This window comes from Rattus norvegicus, chromosome 1 (assembly GCF_021556685.1).
Source record: "Rattus norvegicus strain SHRSP/BbbUtx chromosome 1, alternate assembly SHRSP_T2T, whole genome shotgun sequence".
NCBI classification, from domain to species: domain Eukaryota; kingdom Metazoa; phylum Chordata; class Mammalia; order Rodentia; family Muridae; genus Rattus; species Rattus norvegicus.
In genome coordinates, this window is record NC_141534.1 from 156764848 (window position 1) to 156786499 (window position 21652).

Sequence of the window (21652 nt, forward strand, 5' to 3'; positions counted from 1 at the left end):
GACTGAATCCTCCTAGTCTGCTTTCCAAAATCCCCTTTCTTTCTTTGTAACTGAAACCAGTTGTTTTTCTGCTAATACCCATTTTTGAGGACGGCTGCTGTCCAACTGTTCTGTTTGTTCCCTGGAGATCCAAGCAGTCTGTGCCTGGCTGTCACCTGCCACCTTCTGACTCAGTTTTTGTTTGTTTTGTTTTACGATGTTTTTGAAAAAAAAAATCAAGCCACCCCAAACTGTTCAGAATGATACATGAATTGTTTTTATATTTTGGATAAGATTTGGCTCCAGTTTTAAAAGAAAAAATACCGAAAGTATCTACTTTCCTTAATTGGCTTCAGTTTGAGGACTTATTTCTCGGCCCCTTTCTTTCCCCCTTGGATTTTTGAGGACTTATTTCTCAGTGCTTTCCTTGCCCCTTGGAGTTTTGCACACTAGCGTGACGAATGTGTGACAAATGTCTACGCCGTTGTTGCTGAAAACTCCACTCCTCAAATTCAAATATTTGCTGAGCTTATCTAAAACTGACAGGTGCTTTCTATATTTTGTTTGTTTTCTTACGAACCTCATGGGTCTCATGTTGGCGAACTTAGGCCTCTTTCTGGAGTGACTGCTTAAGCTAGCGGTGACGGAATCGTGCATTCCCGGGTCACCAGCCTGTAGCTGTACTGTTGCGAAGGCAAACAGTCTGCCTTACTGACTTACGAATGCGCACCCTCAGCATTGGTCTTGGGTCCCACCTGAGACCTGTGAATGAGACCCAACGACACGGAACTGAAAGTGCAGGAGCCCGGCATACCTGAGTTGGGGAAGAGCTCAGAGGCAGGCCATCTTGGTTTTATTTCCCCTGAAAAGCTGATCTAAGACATCGTATGAAGGTAGCTTAGACCAGAAGTGATCCCAAGAAGCCCATCAAAAAGCGGAACAGGAAAGTGTGCTGGTGAGTGGGTCCTGCTGCGAACAATAAGAATTCCATCTGATTTCTGAGCGGTCGATTAGACGAACTTTAGGATTGTCCTGTTGAAGGATAGGGTAGTTAGAGGCTCCTCAGATTCTTGTCTTCATAGTTTGAAAGACACCTCTGAGAAACTTGTGTCCCCCTAAAGGAGAGGCGGGTGGCCTGAATAAAGTCTCTCACAGAGAGAAGTGTACACAAGGACTGACCCCTTACTGCCGACAACTCAAAGGTTGGACAAGTTGATGTGTCCAGGGCTTCACCAAAGGAGAGTGAAGGATCTTTGACGCGATGGGCTATCACGGCTAGGGACTGATGACATAGTGAGGTGGCAAAGTAATGCATTACAAATTCTGAAGGGCAGATGTCCCTTTATTATTAACACCAAATGAAATAAATTAGTGAGGTGCACAATTCCCTGGTCAATTTAGTTTAATTGTTTGATATTCCATGGGCAGCTAGTGTTCAGAGTATAGTCGTCAACAATCACAATCTACATCACCCGAAACTAATTAGGAAAGTAAATTCTTGGTCTCTCACCAAGACACTGCTGTGAGGATAGGACACAGAGATCTGTGACAAGCCCTGCGGATGATCCTGACATGCATTCAAGTTTGAGCACCGTGGATATAAATAACACATTGTGTCAAATAATTTTTATGCTAATGTGGGGACAGGAATAAACTGGGTATGGAGAGTACTTCCAGGCTCCTAGTTGGGCATGAAAATTTCAAATTAATCGTCTTCCAATCTGTAAAGTGAGAAGCTTAGACTAATAATATAGAGACATTTAGGACTAAAAACTAAAAATAAAAGCAGTGGAATACTTTAAAAATGTGCTGGGCATTCAGTATGTTAAAAGACATGCACTCGACACATTAATAAACACACACCCAGCCCATGGAAACATTGAGTCCTTAGTTGGGCAGCTGAACGCCCCCCCCCCCTTTGTACTTTGCCCACCGTGGCTTCTCATGCACCTCTGTGGATCATCATGGCTTTAAGCTGTTTAGTTTGGGAAATACTGTTGCAGAGCCAGGATCCCTCTGTCATACGATCTGAGACAATAGACCTAACCATGACCTACCTGATGATTCTGTCCCTGAGACTGACCCAAGGGTCACGAATCTCAACCTGTGTCCACAACCTGTGCATGAACTAACGTTAACCCTAATTCTATTTATTTTAAAATTGAGGTTTTTTTTTTTCTAAAAAAAAGATTTATTTTTATTTTATCAGTGTTTGCCTGTATACCACGTATGTGTCTGGTGACCATGGGGGTGAGAGGGCTTTGGGCATTGGATCCACTGGAACTTGAGTTACAGAAGTCGTGGGCTGCCTTCTGGGCACTGGGATTGGAGCCCAGGTTCTCTGGACGAGCATTTGGTGCTCTAACTGCTGAGCACCAGCCGGGACTCCAATTCTTGCTCTACCTATTTTCAGGAGCTATTGGGAGGACCAAGTGAAAGGTCAAAGGTGAACATACTTTATAAGTTGCTAAGTCCTGTTTGACTGAAAGGGATTATTGTGTGAGAAATGGTCCTTCCAGGTAGATTCCCTTTGTACACGGGCCCAGCGATAAGCAGAGATAGAGAATGTAGACAGTTAAATGGTTTGTGGTTTCTCCCTTCTCTTTGAGGGATGAGGATGTAAATTTCCTTCGTAATTAAAAGCCTGTTTACCAAGATGAGTCACCTTATAGCAGAGTAGAGGTAGCTGGCCCGGTCATTCTGAACAGCTTTCGAGTGCCTGGGTAGTTCCCTCTGAAGACATAATTAGTTTCTCTTAATAATTTACTGCCAACAAAATAATACCGAGAGTCAATTTTGGAATACGTTGATTTAGCATTTCTGACCGATTACATATTCAGAAATTTGTAGAGTAACATTAACTGATGTTTATGTGGCTTTTCCCCAGCCCAGATGAGGCTTCTGGGAGAAATTAATCCACCACAAAGTTGCCAGTGAAGAACCCGACAGAGTGTTTCATGGCTGCAGTTTGCTATCATGGTGAATAAGTCTTTGTGGAGCATTTGAAAGACTATCTATTGGAAACGTCCAAGTATGTTTACTGGAGTTAGACAGTAGTCAGATTCAAGGCCTACTTATTTCCACCCCCTCAGGCTGATGGAAGGTCAGATGATGTCTAAAAACTGTCATTCTAAGAATAGGCATTTTCAGATAAGTCTCTGTGTCCTCTGCGGCAATGGCTATCAGCAGCCACCAACATTTCTGTCACTTTCTGTTTCCTGAAAGCATTCTTCCCATTATCTGATTCTTCAACCCGACAGTGATGAAAGCCCATCAGAACTCTCTAAGGAGCAACCAACAGGGACCTGACAAGGATTTGGTCATGACTCACATCTGAGAGGAAAGACATCAACATTCCTGAACACTGGGGGTTGGCTTGCAGCCATGGGGCAAGTTCCTGTAAGTATGAACCTTCAGCCATGTGAAATAGAGTTAGAAACCCTTCCTTACTGCTTGCCTGCCACTGGGAGGAGCATAGCAAACAAAGTTGGCTTCTGATGAGACCCAAGGGGCTGTGGAAGGGCCAGGCTGATGGGAAAGGATGTGCAAAGATCAAGAGGCATGATGGGTGGCGGTGTTTCACACGGGGAGAATCACAGGTAGAAATGGCTTGCTGTGAAGACCAAAGACACCTATGCTAGCTATAGAGTAACAGCCATGATGGGAGGTGAGACAAGCTGATGGTGGCCTTGATCTTGTTGGCATGATCCTTCTTTTCCTCATTTGTATATAGATAGGGCTAATGAAAGGCATGCTTTTCTTTTTTTTTAAGATTTATTTATTCATTTATTATATATAAGTACACTGTAGCTGTCTTCAGATACACCAGAAGAGGGAATCGGATCCCACTACAGATGGTTGTGAGCCACCATGTGGTTGCTGGGAATTGAACTCAGGACCTCTGGAAGAGCAGTTGGGTGCTCTTAACCACCGAGCCATCTCTCCAGCCCCAAAGGCATGCTTTTCAAACAGCCTCATGGAATCCCAGTGGGCTGGTGGTGGTGCTGGCGCTGCTGCTGCTGGAGGTTTCCAAAGGCTTTGGGGTGCAGGAGGGAAACCGTCTGGGCTCCAATTTCTACCCCGATAAAAACAGCTTTGCTTGTATCTAGTTTAAATGCTGAGGGTGTAAGTTAAACAGTATTAGAAGATGGGGCTTATTCAGAGCCTGCCCCACATGTGGCCCATATATATACAGCCACCAAAACTAGATAAGATGGATGAAGCTAAAAAATGCATGCTGACAGGGACCGGATATAGATCTCTCCTGAGAGACACATCCAGAGCATGTCCAATACAGACAGAGGTCAATGTTAGCAGCAAACCACTGAACTGAGAACATGACCCCCTTGGGGGGAATTAGAGGAAGGACTGAAAGAGTTGAAGGAGTTTGCAACCCCATAAGAACAACAGTGCCAACCAACCAGAGCTTCCAGGGACTAAACCACTACCCAAAGACTATACATGGACTGACCCAGGGCTCCAACTGCATATGTAGCAGAGAGTAGCCTAGTAAGAGCACCAGTGGAAGGGGAAGCCCTTGGTCCTGCCTAAGTTGGACCCCCAGTGCAGGGGAATATGGTGGGGCAGTAAGGGGGATGTATGGGGGGAACACCTGTATGGGGGAGGAGGAGGGGATGGGGGATTATGGACAGGAAACCGGGAAAGGGAATAACATTTGAAATGTAAGTAAAGAAATATATCTAAAAAAATTAAAAAAAAAAAAGATGGGACTTTTTGCTTAAAATGATTGAAAACTTCCAAGGGTATGGGGTAGGTGTGTTCCACCCATCAACAATGTGAATTATATTGCCATCTAAAATGTTCGCACTGAAGAAATGCACAATTGAATCACAAGTAATAACACACACACACACACACACACACACACACACACACAAACACACACACTGAGCTTCACAGCTATTCTTGGCTACATATAGTCCCTGGGGCTGTGGGCTGGGTCCCTTTTCAGGGTATCCAGAAGCTTGGGGACATTTCTAAGAAATCATGGAGGATGGATACAGATGGTGTCTAACCTGCTTTGTCCCTTCTTCCCTAACACTCCACGAAGGGCTTGCTTCCAAGTAAGTGGAGAGCTCCCCTCCCATTGTATCATTTGCTGTTAGGAATTCTCCAGGGGCCAAGAGTAAGGTTGAATATCTGTGCTTTATCATAAGCAGAAAAAAATAGAAATAGCTAATATGCACCATTGACAGGTCTCACTAACTACGGCATGGTTTGGATCAGTGCAAACCTTGGCAATCTGAGGTAACTAATTATGTGTAAATTCTGGAAGGTTCTGTAACCATTCAAACTCAGGGAGACAGTTCTCAGTGCCATCATCTCTCAAAAAGGTGATCAGAAACCAGACTTCAGGCAGTCTTTTGTAGACTGTGTGTCATTTTCAATGATACCTGCTTCTTTTAATGTCTCTCTTCCCTTCCCTCTCCCCCCTTCATTCCTCCCCCAATCCCTCCTCTCAATGTCCAACCTCTAGCGTTATCTGCCCAGCCCCAGCCCCAGTTTGACATTCATGCAGACCCTCTAGCTGAGTGCCACTCTGATCCTACTCATACCATGTCCACCTGCATTAGTGAGGCCCCAGAATGCCCTGTTCAGAGGCCATAGAACATCGACACTATGAGTTTTTTTAGTTGCATTCTGAGCAACATGAGCTCTCAAGTCTTGGAGATTCTGTTTCTACTCTTCACTTAGACAAACTGTAAATGTGTTCTCCGTTAGTGGCATGATAGCACGTGGTGGTTTCCTTTAGTTCAAAGTCAGAGGTGCCCCCGGGGTTCTTGTGCTTCCTTTGCAAGTCCCAGAATTGTTTGTTTACTGTGAATGTGGCAGACGGAGCTTCAGCCTGATGGTCCACAGTATCACTCAGCCAGCCTGTAGATCAGTTGGGGATTATGTAGAACTTCATATACTTTGAAAACTCAGGAATGTACTTGAGTCGGTGCCCTAAGACATGGAGCAGAGTGAAACCTTAACCTTTTGCGTCAGTGTTTTCCTTTTGGGGACTTTAAAGTTTAAGATATAAAACTCTGTCACTTTAGACTGTAGTTTTGGCAACTTCCATACATTTGTTTTGTTGTTGCAAATTATTTTTACCCCAGTGACAAATGTTTAATGGTACTGGAAAATTGCTCACTAGACCAACCAAAGAGTATTCATGGAGGGACCCATGGCTCCAGCTACATATGTAGCCGAGGATGGCCGCCTTATCTGGCATCAGTGGGAGGAGAAGCCCTTGGTCCTGTGGAGAATTGATGCCCCAGCATAGGAGGCTGCTAGAGCTTTAAGGCAGGAGCAGGTGAATGGGCAGGGGAGCGCCCTCATAGAGGCAAAGGGGAGGCATTAGAGGGGGGTTGGAGGGGGGTTTGTGGAGGGGAAACCAGGAAGGGAGATATCATGTGAAACAAATAAAATGATCGATAGATAGATAGACAGATAGATAGATAGATAGATAGATAGATAGACAGACAGACAGACAGACAGACAGACAGATAGATAGATAGATAGATAGATAGATAGATAGATAAGTAAGAAAACCAAAACCAAAAGGGACAGTAAAAAATAAGGACTAAAATAGTGGGGAGGGAAGAAAGTATAACTTGTAGTTTTAAAGACCAAAGTGTACTGTTATCTTGCCTCAAGTCTAAATACTATGTCTTATTTTTGGGAAATCTGAGATGTTCTCAATCAGAAGTGCAGAAGACTGGAGCTGACCTCAGCTTCTTTATTTAGTTTCCAGTCTTATTGTTGAAAATCATTGTGCCACATTTGAAGACCCCCTGGGACTCAACCTACTCTCCAAACTTTAAAGTTTGGGGAAACTTCCCATTCATTAATTATTCATCCACGCCACTAACTTAATTGTTCATTCATTCAGCTAATTATATATACTTAGCATATAATGTATAATTATGTGTAATATATCACGAGTAGAATAAATACATGTCAGACATTTTGTGCATGGTAAGCCTTTAACGATGAAGCAGACAATCCTTTTGTCTCTATGGGGCTTATATTCTGGTTTTAATGTTTGCAAAATGAGTAGACGCGGTGTCCAGAGAATGGTAGCTGGGTGGGTCAGACGGCTGTAAGAGCAATTCAATTCCAAGATGAAGCCACAAGGAAGGTGGGGCAGTTCAGCAGCCTCACACAGTCTCTAGGCTCTCAAGGTTCCGCAATCTCATGTCCCGGGGTCAGGCCTTTACTCCCATCTCCCAGTTGCGCTCCCTTAATGTGTTCCCCTTCATGGTGAGTTTTTTCTTTCTGCCAGATGTTTTTGGGCCATCTTTAGCAGTCTTCATTCCTTCATCCATAGTTGGATTTCCCCTCACCGCTGCTATTAGCTTTCTCTCAGCTCTCAGCGGAACCACTTCTAGGGTCTGGGTTGGTGTTTGGTGTGGAAATCAAATGTGAGGGAAGCTGCAGCAGTTTCTAGACACCCAGATCCAGGGAGGCAGAGGCTGGTGTTTATCTAGTTTGAAGAGGACTACAGTGAGGAGGATGACAGAAGATCAGGGGTTTAAGGTTTCAGCTTTGGCTCTTTGTGTTGAGTAACTAAAGGGACAAGACAGTTAGGAAAGACCCAGTATTATAGAAAGACAAGTCTAGCAGGGGATGGGGAGAGGTGGATACATATGTGAGCTCAGGGCTTCACCAGCAGTACTCATTCCACACCTAATTGACCTGGCTGTCTGCTTGGCTCTGAGACTAACAAAGTAGTCTTAAGACTACTGGGAAGTTGAGATTGGCGTTAGGGAAATGGTCAGTGGCAGCACACATGAGAGCTTGTGACTGAGCCCTGGCACCATAAGAAAAAGCACCAACTTTGGGAAGAAACAGATCCAAGTGTAGATCCCATTTCCGTTACTTGCTAGTTCTGCGACCTCTTTGATTCTGTATCTCCTCACCTATAAACGGATCAACAAATTTGCTCTAACTGGGAACTCTTCAAACACAGCAGATAGACACATCTTCGAATGTCTCGGACTCTTGTGATCTCCAGCTGATGTGTGGCAGTGACCTAGCTCAACACTGATGTACTAGACCTGGTGCCAACAGTAATGTCTAGAGCTGTCATCTGTGGACTCAAAACAGTGCCGAGGAAACAGGAAATACCTTTCAAAGTTAATCCACATTCAGCTGTTGATTAAGTGGTCTTCAGCTACCCCTCCATTCCTCAGTGTCAGTTGTTTATCTTACCTCAACGGCACTCAAATTCCAGTGTGCCCTAGAACCACCCAGAAGGCTGTAGAAACACAGACTGCATAGCTTCTTCTCAGACGGGGCTTTGGTATGTGTAGGATGATGTCACAGGTGAGGCAGGTACAGGATAGAAGGAGGCCTGTCATTGGAGGAGAAGGAAGGATGGGCGGGAGAGAAGTTTGAAGGAAGAGGAGGAGACTAGGGGAGAGAGGAGGAGACAGGGCGGAGGAGGGGGGCTGAGAAGCCATGGCAGGACAAGATGGCAGGTGATGTTAAGATTCTGCTCTGTGTATTTACAGGTTGTTATTAATGTTCTCAAGGGATGGATAGTACCGGGCTTTGTATGTTTAAGTGGGCAATTATATCTTACCAATTGGATCTAAGATTATTGCGTTGTGTGTTCTTTTATGTGAGGGTTTGAGTGTAGGAAAGTGTGCGGCTGGGCTGTGTTTCCGCCAAGATATCTAGCAGATACCTTGGGCAAAGAGGTGCAGACCTAGTGAGGTATACTTTTTTATTTTTATATTATTACAACAACAGGTATGACCATGGTAGAGCTTGCAGTTGTCTCGTCTAACAAGTTCCCACTGATGCTCCAGTGTGGTCAGGAAAGGACTTTCCTCTGGTAGCAACTGTCTCTCAAGCCAGGTGTCCACACAAAGCCAAGATTCTTTACCTTTGCCATGGACAGTACGGGCAGTATTTCAGTTCTCTGATGTCACACTTACGGTAGCAATCCCTTTGCCTCAGGCTGTAGAGGATTTGCATGTATGAAACACTCAGTCCTTCCTGGAAGTTGTGCTTCCTATTTGTCAGAAAAATCACTGTGTTAGGGGTTTGGCTGTTGGGTCTTTTACGTCTTTAAGCTCCAAGTCAAAGAGATGAAGTATGTTTGATGTGTGGGTGGGTTCACCTTTTCAGTTTTCACCGTGTAGGTTCATTTACACGGTGCTGTGTTACATAAGGGCACTTTCATGCAAGTGTGCAGTAGGCATTGAATATGTTTCCTCCCACGCTCTCCTACCCACCTCCGCCCTCAGTCTCCTTTTGTCCCACAGGTAGCTCTGCTTCTGCTTTTGGATTATTATTTATTTACACATAACATTATGAACCTATATAAACTGTGGGGTGCATCCTCTCCCACCCAGGCCAGACAAGGCAGCCCTGTGCTACATGTGTGTTGAGCAGCCTCAGACCAGCCTTTGTATGCTCTTTGGTCATTGGCTTAGTCTCTAGGGGTCCCTGACCTCAGTCCAATGCTCGGCTGTGAATATCTGCATCTCTCAGTCAGCTGCTGCTAGAGCCTCACAGAGGACGCCCATGTTAGGCTCCTGTCTACAAGCACAACATAGCATCAGAAGTAGTGTCAGGGTTTGGTGCTTGCCCATGGGATGGATCCCAAGTTGGGTCCATGATTGGTTGGCCATTCATTCAGTCTCTGCTTCATTTTTCTCCCTGCATTTCTTTTAGACAGGAACAATTTTGAAGGTGGGTTGGTGTCCCCATCCCTACACTGGGATCCCTGTCCAACTACTGGAGGTGGTCTCTTCAGGTTCTATTCCCTACTGTTGGGCATTTTGGCTAAGGTTACCCACATTGAGTCCTGGGAGCCTCTCTCATACCTGGTCTCTGGGAGTTTCTAGAGGTTTTTCCCCCACCCCCACCTCTGGCAGCTGCATATTTCCATTCATTCTCCTGGCCCTTTGGGGTTCTCTCCTGTCTCCCCCATACCTGATCCTTCCACCCCCTCCCACTCAGATCCTTCCCTCCCTCTGCCTCCCATGATGATTTTGTCCCCACTTCTAACTGGAATTGAGGCATCCTCCTTACTTTCGCTTTCCTTCTGTTTTACTTCTTAGGACCTGTGGGATGCATCATTAGTATTCTGTAATTATTTTGTTTTGTCTTACATCTTTAGTCATCTAAAATATAAATTAAATATAAATTAAAATGACCCTGAGATTCCACCTTACACCAAGGGACAGCATATGCTGGTGAGGATGTGGAGAAAGGAGAACACTCCCCTATAGCTGGTGGGAGTGCAAACTGGTACAACCATTTTAGAAATCAATCTGGTGGTTCTTCAGAAAAATGGAAATAGTTCTACTTCTACCCAACTATATTCATCTGTAGCCCCCTGGACATATACCCGAAAGATGCTCCACAGTATCACAAGGACTCATGCTCCACTATGTTCGTAGAAGCCTTATTTGTAATTGCCAGATACTGAAAACAACCCAGATGTCCCTCAACCACAGAATGGATACAGAAAATGTAGTACATTTATACAATAGAATACTATTCAGCTATTAAAAACAAGGACATCATGAATTTTGCAGGCACATGGATGGAACTGGAAAATATCCTGGGTGAGGTAACCCAGACTCAAAAGGACATGCATGATATGTACTCACTGGTAAGTGGAAAAGCAACATTTTTATTTTGCACAAAATCAGGACCTGATCCTTGGCTACTAAATCCCTAGTTTGGGCTTTTTCAGCATTTATGTTCCCTGTAATCATTAGTATAGAAAACGAGGAAACAAAACAAATGTATCTTTGAAAGAATATCAATAGCAGATACCAATCTTGTTTGTCCTTGAGGTCTTCATAGTGATATAACATATACGTAAGGCCACTCAGTCAGCCAATGGCTGTAATACAAAAAGATACACGAGAACAGACAGGTAACGGAGTAAATTAGGGATGAAATGGAATCTTGATCCATTCTGGAAGTTCATGATCACTCAAGATTGCTTTGTACTGGACGAAGGGGTTTCAAAGTGCAAGGACATCTGGGTAAGAAGGCAGTCTGGAAACTGTATCTGGGTGACTTGGTGAAGAAGAGTCAGGGTAAGAAGATGGAGACTGCTTTCAACACACACACACACACCACACACACACACACACACACACACACACACACACACACACAATTAATAAAACCACAGGCACAGTAAATCTAGAGACTTAAAAACGTGTAATTAATGTTAGAAGAAATGTTGACATGCACAGATAAAGATCTCTGGAGTCATAAATGGTGGTCATTGTACTTTCGAGAGGTAATAATTATAAAGGCACAAAAATATATATGTGAGTATAAACCAATGTACATCTGCATCTGCTCATTGCTCGGGAAGATGATAAATAATGATCCCCAATCTTCATGGACATCAGAGCATCTGTGGCATAGAAAGGTCCCTGGCAGTTGCTGCCTTCTTAGTATTTGGCTGAGGCCAAAAGGCCTGGTCTTTCAAGTCCCACCTATCTTCATCTGAAAAATGCAGAGAGCAGCATCTGACCTTAGCACTTCTCAGGGTTGATGTGAAGACCAAACAGCATAATAAAGGGGAAGGCCTTTGAAAAATACAAAGGCCCATGCCAAACTTTATTAGAAGCTGCAGAGAGATTGCTAACACAATATGATCCAAGGACAAAGTTTTGTGTTTCAAAAGTTTTAAAAGATGTGCAACATTTACAAATTACTTTGAAAACCAAACTCTTGCTTTGGTGACCCAGAACCATGACTAAACTTCTTCTAAATGCTGTACATTTGATATCCCTGCTATAAGTAATCACACCGCATTCCACAGCAGATGTAATTTTGCAGCTTTTAGAGTTTTTAGTGGGTAAGACGTTATACATTTACACAGCACAAAACAAAATCATGCTCACCTCTCATAGGACAGCTCTTTTACTTTTCCATGGCCAAATTGCTGCCCTCTGGAACTCATCTTCTATGAGAGCCCTGTCTGCCAATATGATTTAATAAGCACCTACTGAGTGCTTATGCTGCACAAGTTAGTTTTGGTAGAGATGGAGTAACAAAGGATAGTAGTAGTGGGAAAAAACAAGAGAGAGATAGCCCTTCAAATGGACGAGCTTTAAAAGAGATATCTTTGTACAATGTGTGTGTGTGTGTGTGTGTGTGTGTGTGTGTGTGTGTATGTTGTACGTGTGTTGTGCATGTATGAATGTGCACAGGTGTGTGGGTGCCACAGCCTGTGCGTGAAGCCAGAGACAACATCAGGTCTCAGCTCTCATCTTCTACCATGTTTGAGGCAGGATCTTTTGTCATTTCTCTGCTGCATATGGTGGATTAGCTGGCCAAGAGATTCTGCAGATCCTGTGTCTCCACGTGTCATCTCCCTAAAGCCCTGGGATTACAGACATCTGTTCTACTATGTCTGTCTTCACTAGGGTCCCAGAGATTTGAACTCAGGTACTCACACTTGTATAGCAAGTGTTTTACCCACTGAGTTATCTATCTTCCCAGCTCAGAAGTAAGAGATTCTATGACAGCTAATTGTAAGAACTAAAGGAGACCAATGCCAAGAAAATGCTTGGGGAATGGAATGTGCATTGGAGTCAGAGAAGTTGCAAGAATTAATGTCAGGAGAGAAAAATATGGTGACATTTCTCCGAGGCCCTGGTGGTTCCTTGTGTTAGAATTAGAGGGAAGATTGTTTCAGATCTGAAGGGATCTAGTCATCACATCAATAAGTAATCAAGCTGATAAGACTTACCAGTTCAGTAGTGTGTCCCCAAATCCACAAAGTCACAGCTGAGTGACATTAGGGGCTAATTCTCAGATTCCCACAGCAAGCAATACCTTTCTAGGAAGGCAACTATTGAATGTCATACAAGATCCTGAAATCAATACTTGTTTTTCTTCAGTTCCATAGGGATGACTGCAGAGGAATTTTAATCCAGCTACATGGCTGCTCTGGCAAGGGATCCCATCCAAAGACCTATAAGTCTATGTGATCCTTTAAGTCTGGAATACGGACATGCCTTTAATCCCAGGAGACAGAGGCAAGCAGATCTCTGAGTTTAAGGCCAGGCTGGTATAGAGTATGTTTCAGGTAAAGAAAAGCTTAGGTCCAGGCATGGTGGTACATGCCTTTAATCTTTTAATCTCGGCACTCAGGAGACAGAGGCATGCAGATCTCTGGGTTCTGTGCAGTGGAGTTGAGTGGGTCAGGGTGGGGAGTCAGTGCAGTAAGTGCAGTGCTGTGGAGTTGAGTTCTTTTTTGTGTTCAGTGCAGGTCAGCAGAAGCATTTGAAGCCACAGAATAAGAAGGATCCAGAAGATAAGAACAAGTTATAAGCCAGAGTTATTGAGGCCAAACAGAGCAGTTCAGTGAGAAGCAAAGACGAGTCAGACTGAGTCAGTCAGCTTGGAGAGGCATTTGACCGAGAAGAGTTGAGTTGAACCAGCCAGCCAGAGTTCAGACAGAGCTAAAAAGGGTGAGCTTATTCTGCAGTACGTCTCTGAGATGACAATGACACCAGGTGGATAAAAGTTACTATTATAGACGCCATGCTTTCTCCTCGTTCAGGTAAGCCACACTCAAATAGAGAAATTCTCCATATTCATGTTCTTCCTAAATTTCTAAGTTCACTTATACTATGCTCCACTCTGCTTCATAGAACCAAACCAAACTTCATATTTTGTTTTAGGGTTTTTTTTTCTGGATTCACATTTTCCTGTCCCTGTGCATTATTATTAAATTGTGTTGGGGTCCAGGAGTTGCTCCACAAACCACATGAACACCAATCTCAGTCAGACAGGGATGGTTTATTGAATGCACACCCCAAGACTGATCAATCAGGGCTGTGGCTAAGAGTTAGGCTGTGACCCTGAACATTTCTCAGGGCTGGTTTATATGTGCAGGTGCAGTAAGTGCTGCCTGGTGGTTTGCTCTGACTCAGGCTACTTTGGCTAGTTAGACAGAGCAGTTCTAACTGACCTTTACTCTGATTGGTCCTAAGTGGAGCTTACAATTGTTGAATTTCTTAAGATTAACAAACCTTAGAACACACAGAACATAACAGGGTATGTGGTCAGCAGGACCCTGGTTTGGAGTCGTTATTTTTCTGCACCAATGATGGGCAGGCATAGTACAGCAACAGTATGAAATAGCTGGTAGGCATGAAACAAAATGGCTGCTGCAGTGCTAGCGAGGCAGGCTTCAACAATTCGACTTTGCTTTCTTGGAACTCCAAGAACTCCCTCCAAATCACTATCACGCTGTTAACTAGTGTTAACCAAGAGGACTAAGAGTGTTACAGCACTGTCTCCTTTGCACAGTTCAGGTAATGTTATCATCTTTATTTAATAGAAGGTTGCACATCAGCAGAGGCTGAATGAGTGGCCAAAGTGATCCAACTAGTTCCATGGAGGAACCTGGAGCAAAGTCTGAACATTTAGTCCTGCTCTATACTAAGTGTGTTCCCCCGCCTTTCTTTTTGTGACGCAAATTCCTTACAATTTGTTATATTACTTTACGTGGATGGATATTTTATCTGCATGTGAATATGTGCACTGCTCTTTTGCCTGGTGTCCAGAAGGGGGCATCTAATTCCCTGGACCTGGAGTTACAGATGCTTGTGAGTAATGTTGGTTCCATGAATCAAACCTGGGTCCTCTAAAGAGCAGCCAGTGTTTTTAACCACGGAGTTCTCTTTCCAGCCTCCTCCATAAACCGTTTTGAGGTGTAATTAGTGCCCAAGAAGTTAAGATGAGTATTTGGGTAGATTTGACACTGGACATAGCGGGGTTGAGTTTCTTCAGTGCCCAGATGTCGCAATGTTTCTACAGGTGAGCAGCGGTCCGCTTGCCCTCCAGGGCTGGAGATGGTGAGGAAGACACTAACCAAGGCAGGTGTAATCAGCCACGGAAGTGAGATACGGAAAATGTCTTGCCACACCCGCCATTCAAATCATTCACAGTAGCTATCACCAACCGGATACAGCCTGCTTCCCTCAAGGGGGAGGCACAGCTACTCTTCCATTTCTTCATGTCTGCCTTGCTGTCACTGTGGTAATATGACAACAATCAGTACATTTCCAACAGGTTTTTCTTTTTTTTCATCCCTTCCAGCTGACCTTACTGGGACCATTCTTTTCAAAACAACCTACCTTGGGTCGCATGCGTATTTAATCATTTATGGTGACAATCTTCATCATAAATGGTGGTGCTTTTCCATCCCCAGTATATCACTTATCCAAAGTGGAAGTTATTTATAAAGTAGCCTCTTTAAAGGCAAGGTGACTGGTAGTTTAGCTTCCTCTTTTGGAACCTAAATGCTCTCTCACAGGACCTATGAAACTTCAGACTTGGGAAAAAGGCCAGAATATGTTCCTTAAACACATATAGTTCAAGGACTCCCAGGCCTGTTTGTAGCCCACGATAGAACTGAGGCATTATAGATATACAGGGAAAATTACGGAACGTGAAGCCTAGGTTCTCGTTGAAGCTTCTTTCCGATGAGAGTCGAGCACTGCTTCAGGCCATTCTCCTGTGCCAACTGTGAACCTGAAGTTTTCTAGGCCTCTCCAGAAATCCCTTGCAAAACCCTAGTGGCTCCCGGCTTTACCAGATTGCAAGCCCACCCATGGCACTTCCAGACTCACACCTGATCTCATGTAGAGAAGGAGAATAGGGGCTGAGCAGGGGAAGGTCCCTTGGAAACTTCTCAGTGAAATCGCAAAAGCTTCCACAATCCTAAGAGTCGTTAAGACTTAACCGGAGACTCTTTTTTTGAGAAGCCCACGGGTCAGGTGTGCTTTAGTCTTTCTTTGTGTGTGGTTCCATCTTTAATAAATTCCCAAAGAAAAGAAAAAAAAAAAAACAAAAAACAAAAAAGGGGTTGGGGATTTAGCTCAGTGGTAGAGCGCTTGCCTAGGAAGCGCAAGGCCCTGGGTTCGGTCCCCAGCTCCGGGAAAAAAGAAAAAAAAAAAAAAAAAAAGAAAAGAAAAAAAATTCCCACTGTGCTTCATCCTGAAATTCTTTCCTGCACGTAAGCCAAGGACCCAGTTTTATCTGAGTTCAGGTCTCTAAAATATTAAGGGAACTTCACAGGCTGTGTGGAGCTGTGACTTGCTGACAGAATGAGGCTGTTGCCTACCAACATTTTTGCTAGTCTGGAAGAAGAAATTTAGAAGAACCAGAGTCAGCGGGATGGACAACACTAATCCTGCACATGAAGAGGGAAGAGAAGGCCTTAAAGTCCAGAAGTTTGCTTGGGCTAGCTCTGTTCTCTTACGCTTAAAGCTGGACACAATACATTTTTGCCTTTAAAGTGTACCTGCCTTGGCCAGAGCTTTGAAACCTGACCTCTTTTCACCCTGGTGGCCCAGGCACTGTACACCACATTTACTGTTTATCCAGATACAGCTCTACACACGCACACACACACACACACACACACACACACACACACACACACACACACACAAGCGCGCAGAGAAGCGGAGGTGGGGGTGGGGGGGTGGGGTAGGGGTGGGAGAATTAGAATTGATTTTTCTCCTTCCACGGTGGAATGAGGAATCTCAGGTTTTTCTGATTGTGCTGAACGTACTTTTATTGCTGAGGCATCTCATTGGCCCTGTGTTAGTAGATGCTTTTAATGCCCCCACCCCTTTCTTTTCTTTCTTTGTACTGAGTCTCATTCTCTAGTAGTGGCTAGCTTTAAACCCAAGGTAATCTTTCTGTCCCCCAGTCTCCCAAGTGCTACCTTTAAAGTATCACACTATTTAATCCAAACTATCTATATAAAGAAACTGATGCCCGGGTTTAGACCATTTTGCCAGATCGTGAGGCACCTCTTCTTCCCGCAAGGTGGTGACCGTTTCAAATGGAAGGTATCCGCATCCCTCATGCACTGGGACTCTTCTTTTTTTTTTAAGTATGGTTTCCGGTATTTTGGATTTAAAACTCGATTGCTTCACTGACAAGTAGAAAAGGAGGCCTGGAAGGGAGCAAGAGAGAAGCGCAGGGACCTGCGCACAGGAGGCGGCCCCGCGGGCGAGGGCGGGCGGGGCGGGCGGGGCGAGCCCTGTGCTCCGGGAAGGTCCTGCGCTGCCCTCCCCTCCGCCCTCCCCAAACAGCAGCGGGTGACACCTGGGCGGCGCAACAGGCTGCCAGCGCCGGGCGGCAGAGAGAGGCTGGCAGCTCCAAGGAGGTACAGAGGGCTCTGGCAACGGCCAGGGAGGTTGGGGGGAGACGCGGCGCGCTCTGGGTGTGACTTTTCTGCACACTGACGGTGTCACCGGGACTACTTTCTGGTCCTGCTCCGGGTCTTGGTGTAGTTGGAGGAGTTGGTGTAGAGAGATATTTTTGTTGTCCTTGCTATTCTGACTGCTACAACGTGAACCGCCGGTGTTGGCAACTGACAAGCTTCGCTCCTCAGTTTCTCCTTTAGTTAAGAGTGACTTCTGCTGCCCTCGCCGCTGTGTGTCAGCTAAGCTAGGGACACCAGGTAGGCGGGTTGCGATGGAGTTGGGGGTGGTACTTTGAAGGCTCGACCCCAGACCTGGGGCTGGAGGCTGGCGGGACCTGGCTGCGAGCAATCACACGCAGGGTGCTCAGGTGAGGACCCGAGAGGGCAGACCTTTCCCCAGGTGCAGCGAAGGGAGCCAGCGAAGGGACCCGCGAACTCTAGTTTGAAAATTAACAGATTTGTTTTGGGTCAGTTTCCTCTACACCCAACCAGACCTCTTTTCGTAGCGAGCTAAGTCACATGGGTGGGATTTGCCAGCTTCAAACTGCAAAACCGCGCATTTCAGGGTGTAAGACTCCATCCAGCAGCGGTAGGAAGTGGGGTAGGAAGTGGGTCTCTGTGCTCACCGTGCCTCCTCCCTTTTCCTTTTCCCCTTTCCTCTCTTTATAAGTCGTCTTTGGCTATGAGGGGCTCCATTTCCTGCATCTTTGAAAAGTTCTCATTTTCACCAAAGACTAGAATGTGACTAGCTGCTTCCAGGACTCCAAGTTGTGGGCTCTGAGCTCCAGGTTCAGAGGGAAGCCTAGACACACGCTTTGAATCACAGCTTTCTGACCCTACTGCTTAGTAGCAGTGGGCAAAGGAAGCCGGGTGGAATTCAGACACACACCTGGAGCGGTGGGTAGTTCCAAATTGCTGTCCAGCTTTCTCTCATTTTGACAGCCCTTCCTGGCTAGAATGGTAGTCCTGCTGTTTGCAGGATGGAGAAGCCAGACAAAGCAAGCTAGCTGAAAGTAGTTGAGGTCTTGACTCGGTTTCTGGAGCTCTTTAGCACCCAGTCCCCAAACAATTTCTTCCATCTCTGCCCCTCATCATTCCTGGAGTGGTATACATTTGAAGTCAGATTCTCGGACCCACTAAAAGTGTCAGGAAAGGAGAAAAGAGGTCCAGTGAGGATGAAGGGGAGACGCTAATTTCTCTTTACCGAATATTTATTATGGGACAGGCCTCACAAGGTTGGTACACTATACTTCTTTTTATAATGGAGATGCAGAGACTCAGAAAGATTGGTTCTCTTATTCTAACACAGCTAAACGCTGGTGCAGTTGGGGTCAAAACCTAGTTTGTAATTCTAAAACCTTCCTACTTTGTGCTCTTCTGTAAAGACTAGTCAGGGCAGGGAGGAAGCAAGCAAGCAAGCGTTATTGAGCTGTCACTAAGTACCAGGCACTGTAAAGCATCTCAGAGGTCCCATTGGCCTGTGTGGTAAGGAATGCCCATCTTTCTGAGGGAATCAGAGACTGACAATGCCTCTCTCTCAGCAGCCCTGCTCCAGAAAGCCTGTCTGATCCACTCAGCTGCTACTGCTTGGGTGGGGCAAGAGTTCTGTTTGCTTTATGCTAGAAATGGTTTGGGGTCTAATGAAAGATTGATTGTCTGAATCTGATCCGTTAGACCTGACCGTTGGCTTGTGAATGATTGCTCTGTCCCATAGGGGGCTCGTTCCAGGCTTTACTCAATAAACATTTGTGGAATGAATGAATGAATTAGCACCTTGTGGAGAGTGATCTGCTGCCCACAGGACGGTGAAGCAATGGGGGTTGGGGGCAGCCTGGGTCCTAAAATCCAAGTCAGTGATGCCAGTAGTGGCTTTCCTGAGCCAATTTCTCCTTCTGTAAATTGAAGGTGATGACCTCCTTATGATAGTCAGAATTTTGTCCTTCTGACAAAACACCTCGGGTGATCAGCTGGTGAAGAGGGTTTGTTTGGCTTGTGGTTCCAGCCCTTGTTCAGTGTGTTCTGTTGCTTCTAGGCCTGTGGCAGGCAGTGCATGATGGTGGAAGTGTATGGCAGAGGAGAAAGCGTTGGGACCTCAGTTTCCCCTGCAAGTGAACACCTTCAAGGTCTTAAGTTCCAACCACCATAGTCTACTTCCTTTTAGAAATAAAGACTAAAAGATTTCTTATTTTATTTTATGGGTGGGTATTTTGTTGGCACGCATACCTGTGCACCACATGCTGGAACAGGGGGTCAGACCATCTGGAACTGGAATTACTGAATGTTGTGAGCCACCATGTGGGTGCTGGGAGCCAAACCAGAATCTGCTGGAGGAGGAGTATTCTTACTGCTCTCTCTCTCTGCCCTCTTTTCTCCCTCTCTCCCCGCTCTTGTTAATTTAATGTATGTGAGTATTTTTACATGCACCACATGAGTGCCTGGTGCCCTTGGAGTTCAGAAGAGGGCATCACTTCCCCTGGAACTGGAGTTGAGGATGGTTGTGTGCTGTCATATGAGTTCTGGGTCCTGTGGAAGAGCAGCCAGTGCTCTTAAGCACTGGGCCATCTCTGCAGCTCCTCTGAGCACTCTTATCCACAGAGCTGTATTTACAGTCTCCTTATCCTTCCTTCTAAAGATTCCAATATGTCCCCATGGTATCACCAAGCACTCTGTACCTTCAGGGGACATTTCTGAAATAAACTATATTACTACTTTCCTCCGTCAGTCGTGAGAACCAAGTGTTTCATGTTAGTTATTATTACTTGAGTTGTACAAAAGCGTGTGTGCTATTGACATGTTTTAAACGTAGAATGATCAAAAGCTTTGTCAAACTTAAAGATGCGGTAGGATCCAACTTTTGACTCAATAGAACTTAATTATAATATAAATGTTTTATGGAACTTGAGTCCAAATTTCTCTTCTCCTTTCTTCTCTTCTCTTCTCTTCTCTTCTCTTCTCTTCTCTTCTCTTCTCTTCTCTTCTCTTCTCTCCCCTTCTATTCCCTCCCTTCCCTCTCCTCTCTTCTCCTCCTCTCCTCTCTTCTCCTCCTCTCCTCTCTCCTCCTCCTCTCCCCTTCCCATCCCTTCCCCTCCTCCTTCCTTCCTTCCTTCCTTCCTTCCTTCCTTCCTGTTTTAAGATTAAGGATCCAAGACTGATCTCAAAGTCCTGATCAGAAGAAGTGAGTAGCCCTTTGTTTTACAGTCAAGGCAGACCTGACCTTCAGGGGAGCTTTGTACTTATACAGGAAATTCTGAGAGCTGTCTAAGCCAGGCAGAGGCATGCTAGGCAGAAACAGTCAGAACAGCCTGAAGGGCAGGGGCACACTGGTGAAGATTGGGAGCTATGAGCCATGACCTCAAGGGGGCTTTCTCAGGCATTCATCATATTCTTTGACAGATTGTGGAGACAGATAAATGGGACCTGCTATGGGAAGCTGGTGGCTTGGCTATTCTGTACTCACAGAAGACAAATTGTACAAACTGGGCTTTCTCCTTCCTTCTGAATCTGGGCTTCTTTACTTGAACAGCTAGGGAATTGGACTGGATGAGATTTCTTGCAATCTTAAAGATCTGATTCTAGGTTATTTTCTGCTCATGTACCAAATGATTCAGGTAGTGGGAAAAAGGTCCTACCCTCTGTTGCTATGGAGCTTTTGGTGACACCTTTGTGATAGTCCTCACCTGGCTGTCTTTCACACATTGTTTTTAGTCACTTAATTGTTAGCTATTAGTCTAGAACCACCTAAAATGTCAGGAGGAGAGAACAGTTTGGGGAATAATTTTTGGAATGGTAGGTATATAGAAATATAATAAAAGCAATTTTTAAAAAAAATCACAATAAAGTCATGTGGTTCATTAAGTATTTGCTGCTAAGTTACTAAGTACATTGTTTTTCCCCAGTGCCCCCTGGGCACTTGGCCATGTGGTAGAATGTGGGAGAGGCACATGACCCTACTTGACTAGCACTGCACTGGGCGGAGTGAAAAGAGGTTACAGAAGACAGGAGAGAGCACAGCAAAGCAAAGATCCCCAGGGCTCAGGCTGTGCTCTTCAATGCTGCTCCCTGAGACTGGCACTCCATAGAAGCTTAGTGAAGTATTTTAAATTAAACCATAAATGAACAAATGAAACAATGTATGAAATCACTCTGCTGAAACATGGTGCTCTGCCCCCATTTTTTTTTGTTTTGTTTTTTTCTTTTTTTTTATGTAAATCTCCAAAACTACATTCATAGGTGTCATCTCTCCTCAATGATTGAGAGAAAACAGGGCTAAAATAAAAGCATTTCCTACCCCACAATGTATATGTGTTCACACATATGTGAGAGTGCATGCATGTGGAGACCTGGTGTTGGTGTCAGGAAACATGCTCAATCACTTTTTCGCTGTACTGAATGAGGCATGGTCTCTAAATCAAACCCAGCACTTCCAGACATGACTGTCTCTCT

The 21652-nt window shown here is 44.9% G+C and overlaps 1 protein-coding gene across 22 annotated transcripts in view; it reads left to right on the forward strand.

The window, feature by feature from the left end:
• The first annotated feature begins 17036 nt into the window (after positions 1–17036).
• Positions 17037–21652, forward strand: part of Sytl2 (synaptotagmin-like 2) — a 107585-nt gene continuing 102969 nt past the window's right edge. For 13 of the 22 annotated variants that reach the window (XM_087570030.1, XM_087570049.1, XM_087570038.1 and 10 more), the window contains exon 1: positions 17091–17170. The gene's annotated coding sequence lies outside the window, so the exon portion shown is untranslated. 22 annotated transcript variants of the gene reach the window in all.